Source organism: Lethenteron reissneri, chromosome 44, assembly GCF_015708825.2.
Source record: "Lethenteron reissneri isolate LAM-NWPU_2019-01 chromosome 44, ASM1570882v1, whole genome shotgun sequence".
In the NCBI taxonomy this organism is placed as follows: domain Eukaryota; kingdom Metazoa; phylum Chordata; class Hyperoartia; order Petromyzontiformes; family Petromyzontidae; genus Lethenteron; species Lethenteron reissneri.
In genome coordinates, this window is record NC_083822.1 from 6,912,584 (window position 1) to 6,928,306 (window position 15,723).

A 15,723-nucleotide genomic window follows, 5' to 3' on the forward strand; every position below is an offset into this window, starting at 1 on the left:
CCGAAAGAACCAAGAAGATAATGAGTGCAATTGTCAGATAATGACAATGATGCTACTGATGATGATTGCAAAGACAATGTCAACATCACAGAGTAATACATTAATTTATTGACCGTGTTAATCACAATTATTATGAATACTACAATCGTAATGATAATGACAATAACGATAATGGTAATGGTACCTTGCAGACTTGAAAAAAGAATACACCTGGCCATGAACTAATTGTGTCATTGGCAATTAATTTTTATCACAAATTTACAAAGCCTGCGAGTAACGGCTCGAACAAATGAAAAGACAATCGCCTGGCACTCGTTACCCATCTCGCAGTGGACATGCACATGCCACACACAAAGACAAAGATCCCCCGTATAGCCTTAACAGACTGTTCAGGGTGGGTGGCCAGCACCACTCCCGCGCGCCCGCCTTTGTCTCCCCATTGGCGATGTTTGCGCACCGCACCAGGTACTCATTCGAGGTTTAGTCGACCTACACACACACACATACAGACGTGCGCGCTCTTTCAATAATTCCACACCTGTGGGATGCTTGGTAATCAGCACCACGTGGCCACCACTCCGTGCGCCCTAATGCTGAGTTTGAATGCCTGCACGCAAGCCCCGTTCTGTGAGTCTGGCACACGGCAGTCAGGCCAATAATGCATGGACGAGTGCTTCGCTCTCTCTCTCTCGCTCAATCAAACATTCCGTTCCGTGGTCAGGATCGCCGTATCTCCATCGCCACAGCCACCACCACCGCCACCGCAGCCCCTCCTCAGCCTGCATTCTGGCACCACCTCGCCCGCCACCCCGAGCTCACGAGCCAAAAGGGTTTTGTCGGTACCACCTGGGGTAGAAAATGCAATACCTGTCCACCATGAACCATGGCAATCACGATCATTGTTCAACATAGGCAGTGTTCACTGTGGGCAAAACACATGTATTTAAACACCTCTGTTCTGTCGACACCCTTCCGATGTATTTTCATATTCCATAGATGTTGCTCATCACGTTTTTTGTAAATCTCCAAAATGAGTGTACATACAATGTATGGTACGGCTCCCTTCTTTGGCGGTATATCTCTCATACAAAACTACCGCTGGGACATTGCTATCCTAAACAATTGTAACGGTGATAAAGAATACTTCTATAAAATCAGTGTTAGCATATGCCACCCGCGGGGGTACCGACTGGCTATTGTTGGGCCAGTCAATGGCTCGTAACCCCCAACCCCTTCCTGATTGCTCGAGGCGTAATGCTTGGATGAGGCATGCGCCGCCACAGCATCGCCGTGTCCGTTCCAAAAATAGACGAGCGACAAGACGGTGGACGGCAGGCGCTGTTATCTTCATTAATGCCTCCATCTGTAACACATTCCCTGGATGCCATTGACTCGTGCAGGGGCGGTTAGCGCCGCCCGTCAATCAAACGCGGCCGTATACGGTGGGGAGAGGAAGGGGGGCGGGCGGTGGTGGTGGGGTTGGGGGCGTTCTACCTGCCTGCTGATCACTGTGACGTGATTAGACACAACGCAAAACAAATGACAAAGATCCCCTATGCAGCCTGCACATATTGTCAGGATAAGCGCTGTTTTTAAAAAAAATATATCTAACACATCCGAGACCGACGCAGCGCAGGAACCACATGGTCACGGGTGTTTTTTTCCACTGGCTATTTGCCGTGCCGTGGCTAAGGCGACAGACGCGAGCCTCTCACAAGAAGACCCTTCCTGAATGCGGGCCAAGCAGGGGCCAGGGGCAGGGCTAATGACGCGTCCATTGCGTGTGACGTCAGTTGTTGCAACTCAAACAAACGCGTTACCACGTCATCTACGTGCCTCTTCACGTAAGCACGCTGTGTTTAAACGGCCATGGTACAGGCGGCTTCTGCCATGGAATATCGTGTATCTGGCGCCTTCTGAGCTGCCCAGAAACTGGCTCGCATGTGCCAGTGGGAAATGAGCATTAACGAGCTGGACTGGTTTGGATAGATTCCTAAACAATGGGCTTTTACATTTAAGCCTAAAACATGCAATGTACTCTCTCTCTGGTAGATATCAAACACATTCCTGCGGAGGGAGCTGGTAGGAACGTTGGGTTGCTCGGTCAATGGCCAGGGTCATCGGCGGCGTGGTGTATTCCGCAACTATGTCCGACTGTGAGGGCGGGCACAAGCCGGCGTGAGTAGGTTAAACGTTGCGTTTTAATAGGACACCACGGGGTGACCAGCCCCTCCCCACCCTGCCCCACCCCTCCCACCCCCCACCCAGCACCTCCCCACCCAGCCCCTCGCCACCCTCCCCATTCTCCCGTCCCCACCCAGCCCCACCCTCCCCACCCAGCCCCTCCCTGCACGACGGACGGACACAATAATCCCCTGTGGGCTGGTGTAACCAGGAGATTCCTACCAGTATAAACACGTGACTATAAGGGATGATGTAACCGTGATAGAGGACAGTGACGGAATGCCCACCGAGTGAATGGAGCGACATATACTCGTGTGCACGGGTGCCAGGTGGATTATTGTTTCATCGCAGGATCGTGCGAGGTGACAGCTGCTTGGAGGAGGCTTTCATCCAGCAGTGGATTGACCGCGGGTCGAATATAACCACGATGTAGACGAGCGTGGAGGAGTTGAGCGGCAGAGGATTGTTTGGCGAGAACAATGTCGTCTGCGGCCTTGGCACCGCGGTGCGCGCGACCGCGTTGGGAGCGCCGTGTTGTCTCCGTGATGCGCATGCTCGTACGTGCACGTAGCCTGGCACAGGCGCAGTGGAGACGTCACCGCCACTTAGTAGCGAATTCGCGGTTGTTTGTTATTGGTGGAAGCGCCGAGAGGTCCGCGTCAATTTGTGTTTGTTCGCGTGGTCCGACTGCGGATGGGAAAGGGCTTTTAAATTGGGTGAAATCTCCTTCTTCGGCTGAGACAGACATCCCATGACTGCACGGCCGATAAGCCGAACTCTTCAAAGGTAACTTTCATCACACTGAAATGAAACATGTACACAACACGTTATGTGCTATCAAGACGGTCCATTGCACGAAACGTCGCCTGTTCTATATTTGTTTCCTTTTAAAGCCGCACACACGGTGCCATTATTGACGAATGTATTGAGAGTTTGTTATTGTTGTTGCTAACTGTGCTTGTACCACCACTACCAAAGCAGCAACAGTATAATCACCAAATAATCCACTGTGATATGGCTGCTGTGAATTTATTTCGCTGTGTGCTTCATGTCCACGAGCCTTCTTGGATTTCCTCCCGGATGTATAACTCTTCCTTCAAACGCAAACTCCTGCTAGACATAAACACCTGGGGGGCTTACAGTAAACCGGTTTGGATACGCACAATGGAGGTCTGATTGTGTGGTATAGTTAATTTTTAATACGATACATGATACTCCACAACAACGCATTCCTATTATTTTACATTCATTAACGAGTAATTGGGATCCTGCTGTGCCAGAGTGCGCGGCAGCTGAGAAAATTGGCAGAGTTGCTTAAATCCCCGCCGCCGCCCCTGTCCACCCAGCAGTACAAATGGGTGCACACCAATTGGGTTCAGTGATTCTTAACCTGGGGCACAGACACCCGCTGGGGGTGCGAGAAGCCCTTTCTGGGGGTGCGAGAAGTGGCCATATTTTTTAAAATCCTTTATATTAAGTTCGCTTGCTTGCTTGCGTGCTTGCTTGCTTACGACCGTGTAAATCTTTCGGTAGTTTTTTTAACCCACTTCCCATGATCCAATCGAGTTGACATTTTCCACACAGACTCGTTGTGCGTGACAATTAATGTTCGTGAAAATTTTTTTCCAAAATTTTACACTTTATAGAACAAAAATATTATATTTAATTACCAATTGTTTAATACTGCAGACAATCATCTGACCCATAGGTGGCAGCCATCTTAAGCCAGAGGACGAGAGGACTCAAGCCGCCACGCATATAAAGGATTTAGAGTGAAAAACTTTGTTTTTACGGGTTTACTTTTTAAAAAGTAAATCGTCAAACACACAAATTAAGTACGGGCACGTAAGTACAACTACTTTGTTTCATCGAACATATGTTTTTATTGACATTATACTTATTTAACTATTGAGAACCAAAGGGATACATGGCTGCAGTAAACGTTAACAACCACTGGTTTAGTTGATGGATCAACATATCGTGCGTGGTGGGCTAAAGTGTGGATCCTCCCACTAGTTGCACCAAAAGCTTTGGCCGGTGTTGGAAGGTTGGCCAAATACCATCCAGAGAGGCCCTCTTGATCTCCTTCTAGTGGAGACCCTTCCGCCAGCGGGGGCTTGAGCAAGCAATTGCAGGGCTGTGCCTTTGCCTTAACAAAAGCCAGACTTCTCAATGCAGGAGAGTGTTTCATAAATAGGTTGTCTGATTTTATATGTGCGCCATCATTATTCATCAGCCATGGTCAATCCATTGCTGCCATGTTCTGAGATATGTATGCGGGCCTAATGGAGAAAATATTTGACAAAAAACCTCGGAATTTATCAATAGATTAGTGTACGGAGCGCCTGTATGGGGGCTTTTGCGATCGAAATTGGACAAAGTTGCCTCCGAAATGAGGATGATTTATTTCTGTACACACTACGCATCTCTATGCCGAAATGCAATTTTCATTTTTTTATATGTATAAATATTTTGTCTAGCCTGAAAAACCGTGATAAACTCAAGGACCCCTTTCACGGAGCCATTGGACGCCCCACTGGGGCTGATGCAATCGTCGCAGTCAACACCGCGCGCGGTGGAACGGACTGGGTTTGTCTGCCGGCAACGTTTCACGTTCAGTCGATTTTTTTAACACCCCCCCCCGCACCCCCAATTGAAGACTGAAGACACCAAGGATAGAGTGACCTGGGCCACTCGTGTACAGCAGTGAAGCAGAGAGAAATCTGACCAACAAAAACAAATCACGCGTCTCTGTGTTTCTTTTAATACGCCGCTATTGCAGCGCGGACGTTTGGTTTGTTTGTGCGGCGGGGTAGTGGCGCAGGAGTTAGGGGCTGTGCCTCGTAGCAAGAAGGATCCTGGGTTCGACTCCCGACTCGGGCCTCTTGCTGCGAGGAGTTTGTATGCGTCCCCCCTGCCCCCACCGCCCCCCAGGTCACGCTGCACCGTCCTCATATAAAAAAAAAACTACCACTTAATAATGTTGACACCACCATTATTATCGAGCGTCGTTTTATCGCTTCAAATGTAATTGTGAAATCTGAAAACTTGGCGTATATTACGACCAGGGCGGTCCATCGCGAGGTGGGGGGAGGGGACAAATCCCACACCACGTGGGCTCCCCGACGCCTTCAGACTAGACAGGAAGTATTCATCTTCTTGGTTCTTTCGGTAAAGTCACGTAGAAGGGAAGTAATAAAATAATAAAAATAAAACATAATAAGATAATTCTCACGACGTTTCGGCCACAACGCAAGCAGCCGTCCTCAGGCGAAGAACAGGTCTGTCGAGAAGACAGAGTCTGAATGACAACCCCAGGCTTGGAGCGTATTCAATCTGACAAAGTGACATCAAGTTGCGGGGCTCCTCCAAAACACGGGGCCCCGGGCGGTCGCCCCAATTCGCCATACCCTCGGGACGGCTCTGATTGCAGCCATGGCAAGTTGAATTTAATTTCATTTACGCGATATAAATTCATTTATATATATATACATACAATCGCCCCCCCCCCCCTCCAATACCCACCCCCACCACAACTTCGAAAGAAGTGCTCTGAATTGCTCGATTAGGCGCGGGCCCTTTTGCCGGCCGAGACTCACAGTCCACGTTTGCCTCCTAAGTGTTTAAGCACCGTCGGCGCGACGCAGGCGCCGTGTCATCGCTCAGGATTACGGCTGTTCAGTGAACGTAATGAGCGCTAATGCGAGTGCATTACCGCTGTCAGGCATGGCCAATGACTATGGGTGGATGCTCACACTCACACACAGACGGCACGCACAAAGACAAAGGTACCCCCCTACAGACTGTTTGGGGCAAGTGCTGTTAGCGAGCACCAGTGAAGGACGGAACACCACACGATGGCATGGTGTGGTCAGGACCACACCCGGTTGCCTTTGTCTCCCCGCTACCGATTTTTTTATATCACACCAGGTACACATTTGAGTCTGAGTGGATCTAGGTGTTGGTAGTGAGCGGGATTTGAACTTGGATCGCCGTGTTCGGAGCGCAGTGCACTAACCGCTGCACGACCTCTCCACACACCGCTCGTGATAAAGACAAATATCCCCTTATAGCCTTACCATACTGTTCGGGTAAGTGCTGTTAGCGAGCACCTATGAAGGCTGGCACGGCTCACAAGGGGGTGGATGGTCAGCGTCACGCCCGGTCGCCTTTGTCTCCCTAGGGTTGATGTTTACACAATAACAACCGCCATTCGCCACTAAGTCGCGGTGACGTCACCACGACGCTTGTGCCAGGCCATGTGCACCTTGAGGCCACGTGAAGTGTCGAAAGCCCGCTGGCAGGAGGTCACGGGGCAGACCCAGGTGCCACGGGTCGACTGACTGAGATTACCGAAATGACTGGCTGATGTACCACCTGTGCCTCCTACTGTACCAACTTGCTGTGCTTTAGCCACCCGGCGCTCCGCTCGTTGTTGTGAGCGTCGCACACATAGACACGCGCGCACACACGTAGACAGAAAACATTACAATGCGCCTGTGCACAAAACAAACACGCGCTCAGGTGGTAGAAGACCGTCAGATGATGACGATTAATATCTCGTGATGCACGAATACATTTTATTATCATCATTATTATTATGGACAGACGACTGCCTTTCACCAAATCACGCGTGAGGCACCCGTCCCGTCGTAAGCTAAGCCGGCGTGAGCCCGGCTAGAGCCCACTGGGCCGCTACGCTGAACAGGCAGGGGTGGAAGAGAGATCGCATCTCTGGAGTCGAGAGCTCTCGGGAGCTGGGCTTGAAGTGCAATTATACTCACTTTTACACAATGGGTTTTTTGAGCAATCATTGGTGACCTGGCCGATACCATGAAACCACACGCGCACACTCGACACTGTTAGCTGGAGCGAATGCTCTTGGGTTCCAAGTCTTAAAGGGTCACGTTTGGGATTCCTCGTTTCCGTGCTCTTCAAGATGATGACGGCGATGATGGTGATACGAGGACGGCTCTGGGTTGGCACGCACGCGGTAATAGATATATTTTATTTTGGAAATATAGTGCAAGCAAAGTGTCGTGAGTGAAACTGAACCAACCTGTGATTCTACATTTGGATGTTTCGACCAGCTCCGCGTATGATTGTTGCATTGTGTGTACGCCTGTAGTAATACAAACACATTCCTGCGGAGGGAGCTGGTAGGAACGTTGGGTTGCTCGGTCAATGGCCAGGGTCAACGGCGGCGTGGTATATTTCGCAAATATGGCCGACTGTGAGTGCGGGCACAAGCCGGCGTGAGTAGGTTAAAGATTGAGTGTTATAAGGGCACCACGTTGTGACCAGCCCCTCCCCACCCAGCCCCACCCCTCCCAACCCCCACCCAGCCCCACCCTCCCCACCCTCTCCTCTCCAACCAGCCCCATCCCTCCCATTTTTGGATGCACGACGGACGGACGGACACAATAATCCCCTGTGGGCTGGTGTAACCAGGAGGTTCCTACCAGTATTAAACCTTGGCCATAAGCCAGGAGATGACAATATCCACGCCCACACAGGTAGGCAGAGAGTTTCACGAGTCGGCGTGATCCATCAACCTTCAGCGGCTCCGCAGTGCGGGATGACAGGCGTGCATAGCCACCACATGTCCCTGATATTTATAGACACCCTCTTGGGAGAGGCAGCTGATTGACATCTCCCTTCGCCAGAAAATTCATCACGAAACCACCGCTGGCCATCAGAGCACGCGAGTACGCTGTTTTTCCATCTTGTGCGAATTACCCGAACTGCTTTGCGCGGCTGTCACTTCGGCACGCGCGTTCCTGGTTATCGCCGCGACCAATCGACAAATTCTCAGCACCGATCTCTCATTCTTGTATGACCATCTGGAGTTGACATGTGCAGGTTAACCTCGACTTAGCCTCGTGTTGTACCTAACACAGTAGAACCGCCTCCTCTTAACGACGGTAATTATTGGTTCCATGAATCCGGTCGTCAAATGATTTGGTCGTTGAGCGAGTATAGGAAATACACGTTAAAGGCTTAATTCGTTCCGATAGCATCGAAAGTTACCCCTTTTCACCCAATAAACGTACTTTATAATATTTAAACAATCGATATTAATACTTACTAACAACATGATGCACACATACTATTGAAATCAACATGGTTAATCAATGCATGGATTCATATTTAATGTACCTACAACTGCGCGTCGCTAACAGGGGACTACTCGTTAAGCGAACACATTTGGCTCTATGGAGACCCGTCGTTAAGCGACTAATCACTAACATGGGTGGTCGTTAAGAGGGGTTCTACTCTTCATCAAATTTATGTCGCTACTTTTGTTGAAGAACCACCCCAGGTGCCTTACCAACTTTGGAGTGTTTGTGTGAGTGAGTGTGGGGAGCGGTAGTGTAGCGGTTAGCGTGCTGCGCTACAAACCTGGCGACATGGGTTCGATTCCCGCTCACGGCCAACACCAGTGACGATTATCTGAACCGGTCCTGGGCCTCCCCTAGGTCGACTAAGCCTCAAATGAGTACCCGGTGCGGTGTGTAAACATCGCCACTGGGGAGACAAAGGCGATCAGGCGTGGTGCTGGCCCACCCACCCCCTCGTGTACCGTTCTGGCCTTCATAGATGCTCACTAACAGCACTTGCCGCTACAGTCTGTTAAGGCTATACGGGGTATCTTTGTCTTTGTGTGATGACCTGGGTTTGATTCCCAGCCACATGCCAACACCAGCAGCAAAGTATGTCTCAACCTCTCTTGGTCCTCCCCCGTGTCGGCTCAGCCCCAAATGAGCCCGAAGATTCAACGACGCATAGAGAGGCCGGCTCACAGGCAGCAGCGGGGGCAGCTCGCACGCATGTTGCGGTGCGTTTTCTCATCATTTACAGAACCTGTTGGGTGTTGCTGTGGGTGTGTAAACATCAACAGGGAAAAGACAAAGGCAGCCGGGCAGGATGTGTGGCCACACCACCACCTCGTGCCCTATTCGCTGCGGCTACAGCTCATCTTCTACGCGAAAAGTTCGCTGTATTCCTCCTTTTCATCATCACCGAGAAGATGTGGAGCAGTGGTCGTTTCATCCCCACGTCCCAAGCTCTATTGCTCTCATTACACCCACCCAATGCACCCCCCTCCCCCCCAGCCACCAACATCACCACCACAATCTCAGTTAACAAACCGCATCCTGTAAAAGTTGGCATTGCCCATTAAAGGAGAGAGGATGCTCGCGTTGGCATTCGTAGCGCTAAAAGAAATAACTCCGTGGCGCCCACTGTGAAAAAGAAAAACCCTGTGATCTCACTTGTGAGCTCACTGTGAACATGAGGTCGCAAAGTTTCCCACCTAACTCGGGGTCCCTGACGTACACGTGGAGTTCTTAAAGCCAGAGACCGACTCTGCCGGTCCCCTGCGCATCGCCGCTCGGTGTCGCGGGGAAGCTATATTCGGTTCACCCGCCTCCGCTCCCCTCTCCTCCCCTCACCTCCCCTCATCTCACCTTCCCTCCCCTTCCTTTCCCTCCCAAGCCGGGGTTGTAATTTGTGAGAAAACACCATGAGTCACATCGCCCCCACCACCTCGCCCCGCGCCTTGGATTAATTGATTTTATTTCCGCGAGCGAGGAGCGTTTGATTCCGCGCCGCGAGCGATGTTTTGAGGATGAGAACGCGAGTCGCCGTGCCGGTATTCGGCGTCCAGCGAGCGGTGATGGATGCAGCGGCCGCTGCCAAGACGCTGATCTGCCGTTGCTTGGACGTAAATATAATATCGCCACTTGCGCGAAAACGCAACACGTAGGAAGGCGGAATTAGGTTTTACGGCAGTGCCGCGTCCGGGATAAATGAGCGGATTTAATAGCAGAGACGGATGTCGTAGCTTCCCACGTATGTATGTTGAACTTTTTTCGCACCGTACGTAAGCCAACCGTGGTAATCTGCGGTGCGGGATGAACGGAAGTCGATGGAGGGGAGGGAGAAGGGCGGGTCACGTTTTGTAACATTAAGATTTTTAAACAGGGCCCGCATTAATGACACACTAATAATAGAACACACATGAAATGTATTCTCTCTGGTAAACATCAATAACATTGTAATCTTCAGGGTTGGAGAGGGCGGTGGGCGGATGTGTGTGGGTGGTGGGGGCAGCGACCATCACAGCAAAGGAGAAGAAGCCAAGGGAAGTGAAAGGAAAGGGGGAAGAAAGAAGAGGGAGAATGTATTGTTATGATTGTGATGGTGATGATTGGCTGCATCTGAATTCCCATTGAATGCGTGCACATTTGACCCCGGGCTGCTATCGCAACTGGGGTCGTGTTTACACCCAACAGCGAGGAGGGCCGGTGGAAAGAGACGCCTCACATGGGAACTCTCAAATCACGTCCCTCTTGTCCCACGCAATTAATGGCCCAATTATCTTGCTAATTATTCCTCCGTGATCGCTCACGGGTTTTCTGGGCATATTTAAACAAAGGCATTTTTATTTCTCACTTGTATTGGCCTTCCATAACCGCTTTCACCATCGTCACCAGCACTTCCACCAATGCCACCACCATCACCACTACCAACAGCACCACCACTATCGCCATAAATACCAGCAGCACCACTGTCACCTGTGCCACCGATTGTATAATTGGCAATTAATTTCAACACCAATTACAAAGCCTGCGAGTGACGGATCGAACAAAGGCAACGAAAATTACTTCCCTTACGACTGGCACTCGTTACCCGTCTTGCAGTGAACATGCACATGCCACACACAACGACAAAGATCCCCCGAATAGCCTTAACAGACCGTTGGAGCAAGTGCTGTTAGCGAGCACCTATGAAGGCCGGCATGGCACACGAGTAGATGGGTGACCAGTACCATGCTCGGCCGCATTTGTCTCCCGAATGGCGATGTTTTATACACCGCACTAGGTTCTCATTTGAGGCTGAGTCGACCTAGGGGAGGCTCAGGACTGGTTCAGATAATAGCCACTAGTGTCGCAGGGTTTGTAGCACGCTAATCGCTGCACAACCAGCCATAACCACTACCTGCACCACCACTACCATGATCATTATACCACTACCACCACCAGCACCACCACTACCATGATCATTATACCACGAAAACCACCAGCACCACCTGCACCCCCACTACCATGATCATTATACCACGACCATCAGCAGCAGCACCGTAACCACCACCAGCATCATCACTACCACCACGAGCAGCACCAGCACCATCGCCACGAATATCAGCGATTGATGATGGATAGGCAAAGACTGCTAATCCTACATCCAATCGGGTTATCTCGCCGCTCACTATGCTAATGCTGTGCTGCACAAGGCACTCGCATATCCGATTTTGCATCAGGCAAACGCCGCCTGTGGCTGGGATGAAATCCAAAATGATTTGAGCAGAGACGACGAGCAATCACTGTTTCCCACCAGCCTCAACCGTAGTCGAGAGGCGAGTATACACACGAGCCGACCCACTCGCCTACCCACAAACCTACCCAAAAGTCTCCCCACTAACCTACCCACTATCCAAATCAACATTACAGGCTACTCTTCCCACTAGCGTACCGACTATCTAAATCAACTTTACTGGCTAGGCTAATCTACGCACTAGCCCAACCTCTATCCAAGTCAACATTATAGGTTAATCTACCCACTAGCCATGGAAGTCCATCTTTTTAGGGACTGATCGGTGACGTTATTTATTAAGAATCGTCTCATATTCACACGCACTGTGGCTCTGGAACATTGAGGTTTTTTTTTTTGCACCGAATTAGTTTTCTCTTCTTGTTATCATGCTCGCCGACCTCTGAACTCACCTAATAGCCTACTCAGCTGCCTCTGTCAGTGACTGCTCCCTCGTTGTGGAATCGCTGTCGCATTATATTTGGGAATTAAAATTCATTGCCGACCCAGAGAAACCTCGGTTCATTCTTCGAACTCAAGTTCAATCGCAGATGTGGCTGCGTTAAATAATCGGCAGAGGCGCGTGAGCCCGGAGTCTGCGCGGATCCCGTGTACTCATCCTGTTCGCTTTGTTAATTAATAAAAACAATCAAAAATGACGATTTATTTTTTCCGTAACAAAATGTTGCCACTTTTTTTTCGCGTTTTAGACCGGTCCCCTTTGTTCGTGTAACATGTAAAGTGCAAGTACCGATAGTCGCTGCTTCGTATCGTAACCGCGCTTGTGTCCCTAACATCTGCACCGTGTACTACCATTTGTACCATCGCATGACGCCCATGGAATCCAGCCTTGCAGCTCATGAGGGCCCTTCCCGCCGCAATGAATACGACCTAAATCTATCCAATAGCCCCTGTTTGCTGGTCCGCAGAGAGCCTCGCACGCATTTGAAGCCGTCCCAATTCCTCGAGCCTCGTACACATCCCGCGGCCCCAGAGAATCCTTACAGCGTCTTGAGACAGATCCCCCCCCCCCGACCCCATCAGCGAGGGAGACATCGTCCCCCCAGGCCTTGCGTTGTCAGACGAAACGAAGAATTTCGCGGTCAGCTCCAGCAAAATTGTCCTTAGGTCGGAGCCCGCATTGTGTCTCTTTTGTTATTTGTACAGAAACACATCACAAGACGTTATTAACTTCCTCCCTGGTCCACAATACAGGCTTGTTTTGGGTTAGATCGCGTAAATATATGAACGTGTCGTTATGGATGATATTGATCGGGAAAAACTTCCTCATTGGTTTTGGTGTTCGACAAGTCTACCCAATAGGCAGTCCACTCACCTACCCTATACCCTACCCAAAAGCCTCGCCTGCCCACTCGTCTCTTTAAATATGCCTACTAGCCGAACTACTAGTCTTCCCACGAACATAATAGTCGACCCAAAAGCCTCTCTAATAAACTCCCGAATGGCTTCCCCACGAGTCTGCCCACGAGCCTAGCCACTTTCTTAAACACTCGACTAACGAAGAGCTCATCCAAGATCCTAACTCATAGCCCAGCCACTGGCTTGCCTACTACATTGTTCACGAGCCCCCCCCCCCCCCACTATTAGCCTGCCCAAAGCTCGTGGCTGCAGGGCTCCGCGAAGTCGGCGCTGTGCTTCACGCGGCCCGTACGCGTCCGTGACCCCCGTCTCCGCGGTTTTCGAATTGGTGTTCTTTCGTCGCTTTTAGTTGAACGATCGCGCGGGCATGGATCTGTGCGGGGTGGGGTGCCACGCTGTCGCCGTCAACGCGCCGGATTCGCGGTGCAGATGCCATGTGCTGGTTGCGGCTGTCGTAATTGCGGGGAACGTTTCTTAACATATCCCTCGCCTTCGACCAGACACCAGTACACATGGGAACACCGCAGTGGATTAGCGAGCCACCCTGTGTCATGGTTTAAAGTGTGGGTACTCCCGATTTTTCCAAGGCCCTTCTGCCAGCAGAGGCGAAATCAAAAAAATTGCGGGGTTGCACCCTTACCTTGATTTTCTACAAATACGGACACAAAGACCGCCCTATAGCCTTAACAGACTGTTGGGGCAAGTGCTGCTCGCGACTACGTAATACCTATGAAGGCCGGCATGGCACACGAGGTGGTGGGTGGCCAGCACCACGTCCTTTGTCTCCCCAGTGGCGATGTTTGCACACCGTACTCGGTACTCATTTGAGGCTGAATTGACCTACGGGAGGCCCAGGACCGGTTCAGATAACCGTCACTTGGTGTTGGCCGTGAGCGAGAATCGAGCTCGGGTTGATAGCGCAGCGTGCTCACCGCTACCGCTCCCCACCTTCTACACACACACATTATGTCATATACACATTTGGAAATGCGATCGCAGATGGAGATGAAAAACGACATAGCAAATGTTTAAAGTTATACAGGGTAATCCAGTCTTAGCTCCCCCCCCCCCCTCAATAAACTCAGGGAAATAAATTACCGAGAAGAAAGCATGCGATTTCAAAGCCGAGGCACGTGCCCCCACCAATCTGACGGCGCTCATTAAAATCCTTCAACACTCTCCCTCCGATTGTTAGGTTCGGAGCAATCGCTCGTAGGATATTCAATCAGCTGTTGAGTGGAAAGTAAGAGAGGGGGCTTTTTCAGAATCAGTGTGGAGCATCGGGACATGGATCGCCCTCTATTCTGCTGTCTTTCATTATTCACTCATTTTTGAACTGCGCTGATATTGATCATTTGAAAGTTGTTATTCTGCACTTCCAAGTGATGCTGTCTGTTGACGTTCCATCGTGCATTCATGCATTCTTCTCAGATTGATTGCTTTTTTTAATTTAAATTAGCTAACGCATCAATAACGTCTCATTTATTTATTGTATTTTTCTAATTTTCTCTCCAATCGTGCCATCGACGTCATGTCACGAGACACGGCGTCTTCTTTGTTTACGATCGTAGAATCGGTGACCATTATTGGGAATTAGTTATCGGTCCTGGAATCAATGGCCGGTAAAAGTCAAAAGTGCAGGCCTGCAATTGCTACCTGACGCCACCGCAGAGGGTGCTGGGGCCTCTCTACCGCGTGACCTGCCGAGCGACTAACCATTGGTGCGATCCATTTATGTCTCTGGGTGGACAACTGCAGAGCCACAGGATGTATTTGAACCGGTGATCCTCTGGATTGCACGTCCAGTGTGCTAACCATTACATGACGATAACTCCCTTCATGTATGGTATTGGAAATTACACATTTTATATTCACTGCTAGACATTTATAGATGTGCAGTTGCTGGTAATGTCAAATGAACGGGTTTAACAAACACTAGTTGGGGCTGTCAGGGAGCAGTGTTAGAGAATGGGCCGTGGAAGCAGATTTCGCAAAGCTACTTCTGAGATCACATGAATTTTACCCTTTTAAAATCCTTTATATTAAGTTCGCTTGCTTGCTTGCTTACGACCGTGCAAATCTTTCGGTCGTTTTTTAACCCACTTCCCGTGATCCAACCGAGCTGACATTTTGCACACAGACTCGTTGTGCGTGACAATTAATTTTCGTGAATTTTTTTTCTCCAAATTTTTACACTGTATAGGGAATTTTTGTTAAAAATATTTAATTACCAATTGCTTAATGCTGGCAGACAATCATCTGACTCATAGGTGGCAGCCATCTCAAGCCAGAGGACGAGAGGACTCTAGCCGCCAAGCATATAAAGGATTTAGAGTGAAAAACTTTGTTTTTACGGGTTAATTTTTTATCCACACATTAGGAGGTGCACTTTCCCATACGATGTGCAAAATAGAAACGTTCATGGCGTGACTGATATGTTTATTTTTATTCCAAAAACTGGAATTCATCCAGATAATGTGAGACGCCAAATTTCAATGCGGTGGGATTTTTCGTCACAGTCATTGGTGACTTGGATCGAGATCATCATCGTCAGGTCGCTCCCCTTGAGAATCCGGTTTAATCGTTGGCAGCTGAAACCGTCTTTCAGTCCCAGGCAATATCGGCGATGCCGGCTCACTGCTCCGAATCCCCATTTACGTTTCACTTTCTAAGAGTTTCCTTTTGAGAAAACTGTGACTTGAAAAATTGTTCACGTGGGAAGAACTGCGCGTCAACTTTCTTCAAATGTAGCAGTGTTTTGTATTTTTTGCGACACCGCCGTAG